The sequence below is a fragment of the Ascaphus truei genome, unplaced genomic scaffold (assembly GCF_040206685.1).
Source record: "Ascaphus truei isolate aAscTru1 unplaced genomic scaffold, aAscTru1.hap1 HAP1_SCAFFOLD_707, whole genome shotgun sequence".
Taxonomy (NCBI): domain Eukaryota; kingdom Metazoa; phylum Chordata; class Amphibia; order Anura; family Ascaphidae; genus Ascaphus; species Ascaphus truei.
This window is the reverse complement of record NW_027457041.1, coordinates 1-6,480: the sequence shown is the minus strand read 5'-3', so window position 1 is coordinate 6,480 and position 6,480 is coordinate 1. Positions and strand designations below refer to the sequence as shown.

The window sequence follows — 6,480 nt, the reverse complement described above, 5'->3', positions numbered from 1 at the left end:
GTATACCCCGCATTAATGTACGCAATGGGACAAAGCTAACAGGCCTGAGTAACACAGGCATACCCCGCATTAACGTACGCAATGGGACAATCTAATAGGCCTGAGTAACTAAAGGCATTCCCCGCATTGACGTACGCAATGGGACTAAGCTAACAGGACTGAGTAACTACAGGCATACCCTGCATTAACGTATGCAATGGGACTAAGCTAATAGGCCTGAGTTACACAGGCATACCCCGCATTAACGTTCACAATGGGACTATGGCCTCTACAGTATATCACAAAAGGGGTTAAGTCTCCAGGAGAGGAATTCCTGCAGGAATGATACTCGGCCCTGCTCTATATTAGATGCTGGTGTTACATATTGGCAGGTGGCAGTGCCTGACGTACCCCGGGCCGCCCCCCGGGGCAATGAGTGAGGGGCCGAGGATCTCTCCGCTGAGCCAGATGCTTCTCTTTAATTAGCGAGTTTGTTGCAGGCGGAGCAGCTGTCACTCAATAATCAGCACAGATCACTGTGCCTCATGTGTGACAGGGAGGGAGAGATAACTGTGCCTCATGTGTGACAGGGAGTGAGAGATAGCTGTGCCTTGTGTGTGACAGGGAGTGAGAGATAGCTGTGCCTCATGTGTGAGGGAGTGAGAGATAATTGTGCATCGTGTGTGTGACAGTGAGAGATAGCTGTGCAGCGTGTGTGTGTGACAGGGAGAGAGAGCTGTGCATCGTGTGTGTGTGACAGTGTGAGATAGCTGTGCATCGTGTTTGTGTGACAGTGTGAGATAGCTGTGCATCGTTTGTGTGTGTGACAGTGAGAAATAGCTGTGCATCGTGTGTGTGTGACAGTGAAAGATAGCTGTGCATCGTGTGTGTGTGTGTGTGTGACAGGGAGAGATAGCTGTGCATCATGTGTGTGTGTGACAGTGAGAGATAGCTGTGCATCGTGTGTGTGACAGTGAAAGATAGCTGTGCATCGTGTGTGTGTGTGACAGTGAGATAGCTGTGCATCGTGTGTGTGACAGGGAGAGATAGCTGTGCATCATGTGTGTATGACAGGGAGAGATAGCTGTGTATCGTGTGTGTGTGACAGGGAGAGATAGCTGTGCATCGTGTGTGTGTGACATTGAGTGATAGCTGTGCATCGTGTGTGTGTGACAGGGAGATAGCTGTGCATGTGACAGTGAGAGATAGCTGTGCATCGTGTGTGTGTGTGACAGGGAGAGATAGCTGTGCATCATGTGTGTGTGACAGTGAGAGATAGCTGTGCATCGTGTGTGTGTGTCAGGGAGTGAGAGATAGCTGTGCATTGTGTGTGTGTGACAGAGAGAGATAGCTGTGCATCGTGTGTGTGTGACGGAGAGATAGCTGTGCATTGTGTGTGTGTGACAGTGAGAGATAGTTGTGCATCGTGTGTGTGTGACATGGAGAGATAGCTGTGCATCGTGTGTGTGATAGTGAGAGATTACTGTTCATCGTGTGTGTGTGTGACAGTGAGAGATAGTTGTGCATAGTGTGTGTGTGACAGGGAGAGATAGCTGTGCATCGTGTGTGTGACATGGAGAGATAGCTTTGCATCGTGTGTGTGTGATAGTGAGAAATAGCTGTGCATCGTGTGTGTGTGTCAGGGAGTGAGAGATAGCTGTGCATCGTGTGTGTGTGTGACAGGGAGAGATAGCTGTGCATCGTGTGTGTGTCAGGGAGTGAGAGATAGCTGTGCATCGTGTGTGTGACAGTTGTAATACTGTGCACTGAAATGTAATTGGTACTCCTAACAATAATCAGTATACATTCAGGAGAAGGATTTACTGTTATATCATAACATAACCACCATCTGATTCCTTGTCCCACACATATAAATCAATACAAACTCCGCTGGGTATATACTGTTACTTTGCAGCCATGTTAATAAAGGGCAGACAATTTGATGCATATTTAACATGGTATCACTACTTAGAATAAAGTTGGTTTAATTCACAAACTAAGAGTGGCAGCTTATTGGAAATTACACCCTTAAAGAAAGGATGAATATATTCAATAGAGAATGTTACTATCCCCATTAGGAATAAGTATCACTTATATATGTATAGAAAGACATATCTAATTAGAGACAAAGAATGATTATCTTAAATCACACACTGAATTTAATACAGTAACGAACCTCAGAAAGATATAGTCCATCTATGTCTGATAAATAAAGACATAGGAATATCTTAAATCACACTGAATTTAATAAAGAAAGATATATAGTCCATCTATGTCTAATAAATAAAGACCTAGATAGGAATATCTTAAATCACACATATCACTCATAATTTGAATGTAAAGGAAAGAATTTAAATCAACAAATATTGATGAACTACATTTGTTGAAAAAAGACATCTTAAATAATCAGACACATATAGTCCCTCAAATAGTGTATATAGAGGGGAAAGAGATTCACTGTCTAATGTGTCTAATAATTAAAGACACAGATCGGGGTTATCTTAATTTGCACAATTCTTTACTTAAAATCTAATACACAGAGTAATACATATAGCAGTGGGAATATACTGAAACCCCAAATAGTACAATATAACACAGAATCCATAGCATAAACTTAATGCAAAGAGAAGTGTTAAATAGAGATATAACCAATCTCTGAATGTTAAAGACACAGATCTGGTTATCTATAATCACACAAGTTATATTTTATAATCTATATAGAATAGTGCAGATACACAAAGTATGTTACATAGTATACAAACTCAATGTAGAAGAGAAATATTACATCAAGATGTTTCTCAATCAATTGGATTGCGCTTATGGGAACCAATAGAAACAGGGAAGTGCCTATAAAGAAGGTAGGGACAGATATACCCACATTAACTCCTGAAGAAGCCTTAGTGAATTGCACTAAAATATACCCCATAATTAATACAAATTGAATGCATTTTAAACAGTAGAGAATGTGTATCTATGTATGAGGGGGGGAAGGAGTCCAAAGTCGTGACTGTTCAGAGTACAGAGTAGGAGTGAGATTTTGATCAAGAATGGAGCCGGCATCGACAGCAGAGAAGTCTGAGATCTCCCGAGATAAGATGCGATTTCCGACTGAAGCTTTTCCCACATTCAGAGCAGTTATAGGGCCTCTCCCTTGTGTGGATTCTTTGGTGTGTAACAAGACTTGATTTTTGACAGAAGCTTTTCCCACATTCAGAGCATTTATAAGGTCTCACCCCTGTGTGGATTCTTTGGTGTGTAACAAAAATTGATTTCTGCTTGAAGCTTTTCCCACATTCAGAGCAGTTAAAAGGTCTCACATCTGTGTGGATTCTTTGGTGTGTAACAAGAGCCATTTGTTACTGAAGCTTTTCCCACATTCAGAGCAGTTAGAAAGTCTCACGCCTGTGTGGATTCTTTGGTGTGTAACAAGATGCGATTTCTTAATGAAGCTTTTCCCACATTCAGAGCAGTTATAGGGTCTCTCCCCTGTGTGGATTCTTTGGTGTCTACAAAAACTTGATTGATCATGGAAACTAGTCCCACATTCAGAGCAGTTATAAGGCTTCACCCCTGTGTGGATTCTTTGGTGTGTAACAAGACCTGATTAATGACTGAAGCTTTTCCCACATTCAGAGCAGTTATAAGGCTTCACCCCTGTATGGATTATTTGGTGTTTAACAAGATTTGATTTCTGACTGAAGCTTTTCCCACATTCAGAGCAGTTATAAGGCTTCACCCCTGTGTGGATTATTTGGTGTGTAACAAGATGATATTTCTTATTGAAGCTTTTCCCACATTCAGAGCAGTTATAGGATTTCTTCCCTGTATGGATTATCTGCGGTATAACATTACCGTATGTCCCACAGTAGGGGTTCATGTCTCTGTTCTTTAAACCCTCTCCTTGTCTTGCGGTGTCTGTAAGTTTAGTAAAAGGCTGTTGATGTATAGGAATGCTCTGCCGAGTTTCTGGTAATCTTGTTCCAATTCTCATACAGACTTATGCAATGTTGAAGTCCTTAAAACATATTTCCATTAACCCCTCATGTAATTTGATGTTTGGGACATTTCTTACGTTGCTTCTTGCTCACAGACGAGTCATGTGCTGAAGATACATCTATGGTGAGAAAATGTAATAATGTAACATTGCAATGCATCAGAGAAGATTTGGATGAGAGATATATGTTCATTGAGTTGAACCTTTATAAAATTCTACTCGTGCAACATACTGAACATAATTAAAGCTACATTGTTATCGTTACATTCACCCAGAGGAAGGCAAAAAAAACACCCCAATTAATCATGTTACAATTATGTCTCATAAATGGAAATAAATATTTTCTCCTCACGCCAGTAATAGAAATCACATTACTCCCTGTATCAATGTTCTTCATATATTGTTCTTATCAAATAACTTTTGTTGTACTTTGTGATATATTAACCCTTTAGTGGCTCAAGGGGCCAGCTAGCCATTGGCATCCCACGAGTATCTGACCACTTGTGACGGTAGCTTTGAGACAGGCTATTAATAATACACACCAAAATATAACTGGGTTGAACTGGACGAGACTTAGATATGATAAAATATAATTTATTCCTTGAAAAAGGTGAACACACGAGATATACAAATGACAGACAAAATATGGACACTCACTTAAGATGGAATGATGAAACAGTCACATCTGGACTGGCAGTTCATACAGCAATCTTCATAATCATCAAGACACGAAAGACAATAGCCATAAGCTGAGCCTGGTTCTTATACAATTATTTCCCATTGAACACAACCTAAACCCAGCCCCTCTCATAAATCAGTGGTGAGGTTGACAGTTTTCCTCAGAGTAAAACTCCTCCCACCCAAGGACGTTTAAAAACTGCTTTCCCTATCTAAATAACGTCATAACTTCAGTTCAGTGATACTTACTGGCACGTGAGCCATATTAATACATTCCGACACGCATGACGCTCCCAATAAGACTAAATATTACAGTGTAATACTAAAATTAAGAGAGATATTAATATCTGTCTCATAGGACCTGCTAAACAGCAGGTGTCTGTAATCATTATTTGCGGCTCGGCCCCCCGCTTACACATATGTAACTTATAGCATGTTCAGCCGAGGACATCTCATAATATTCTTATATTTAATAAGGTCACTCATTCTGTAGCCCCACTCCTAAATCAGGGGCGTTTGGCCAGTCTACCAAATTGAGTGTCTGGCAGGATACTATGGTTTGTAAGTGTGAGTTTTAACACTCACCAACCACTCCAGCTTCCTAAACATTTGGTCGCATTCCTTAGTAGGCAGGCATCTTTGAGGGTAACTTAAACAAAGGGCTAGAATCACTATTCAACTATTAACCCTTGCCCTCCCGGATGGATTCCAGTGTTTGTGTGGTGCAGTCACTGGAACAGAAACAATACATTTTTACAGGGGAATAAACAGTTGGATGGCTGAAGCAAGGCAAAACCACATTACTGGACTCCAGCCCAGTTAACCCCTTGCTTCCCAGGTGAGAGTAGAGGGTGGCCTAATGGGGTTTAACCCCTGTAATCCTGGGCCAAAACCCCCACACTTGACACCACTAATGACCAAAAATGGGTAAATATACAGCTTACAGTAGACTTAACTTGGTTGATTAAAATAGGAACCGACGTTTCTGCCGTAATTACATCATTTTTCCTGATTTGTGCTACACAGCAATTAAAACAGTTTAACAAAAAGTGCCATACATTATGGTGCAAAAAATCTTCAAAAGAAAATGTAAGAAAAAATATAAATAATATACTTCTCAAGCTTATTGCTGCAGCAAAGGTTATTCCCACCTTTCTCCTAGGGCAGGGATATCCAAACAATGTAATTCCAGCGCACAGCAAAAAGAGAGTCGGGTTAATAAAAAATAAAATAATTAAAAATAAAATAAAAGTATATATATACACACACACATATACTGTATATACATACACACACACATATATATACATACACAACTCATCCTTGAAAGGTTGCACCCTCTATTTTTTTAATAAAAAATATTAGTTATTAAATTATTTTATTTTTTATTAACCCGACTCTCTTTTTGCTGTGCGCTGGAATTACATTGTTTGGATATCCCTGCCCTAGGAGAAAGGTGGGAATAACCTTTGCTGCAGCAATAAGCTATATATATATATACAGTGTTCGACAAATCACCCAAAAATCTACTCGCCCAACCAAAAAATCTACTCGCCACCTAGTCCCGCCCCCAGTCCACACACATATACTGTATATACATACACACACACATATATATACATACACACCTCATACTTGAAAGGTTGCACCCTCTATTTTTTTAATGCGGTTTAAATAAATTATTTTATTTTTTATTAACCCGACTCTCTTTTTGCTGTGCGCTGGAATTACATTGTTTGGATATCCCTGCCCTAGGAGAAAGGTGGGAATAACCTTTGCTGCAGCAATAAGCTATATATATATATATATACAGTGTTCGACAAATCACC

General features: G+C 40.1%; 1 pseudogene; it reads right to left on the bottom strand.

Moving 5' to 3' along the window:
- Positions 1-2,115: 2,115 nt before the first annotated feature.
- Positions 2,116-5,775, bottom strand: LOC142486013 (uncharacterized; annotated as a pseudogene).
- Positions 5,776-6,480: the final 705 nt, after the last annotated feature.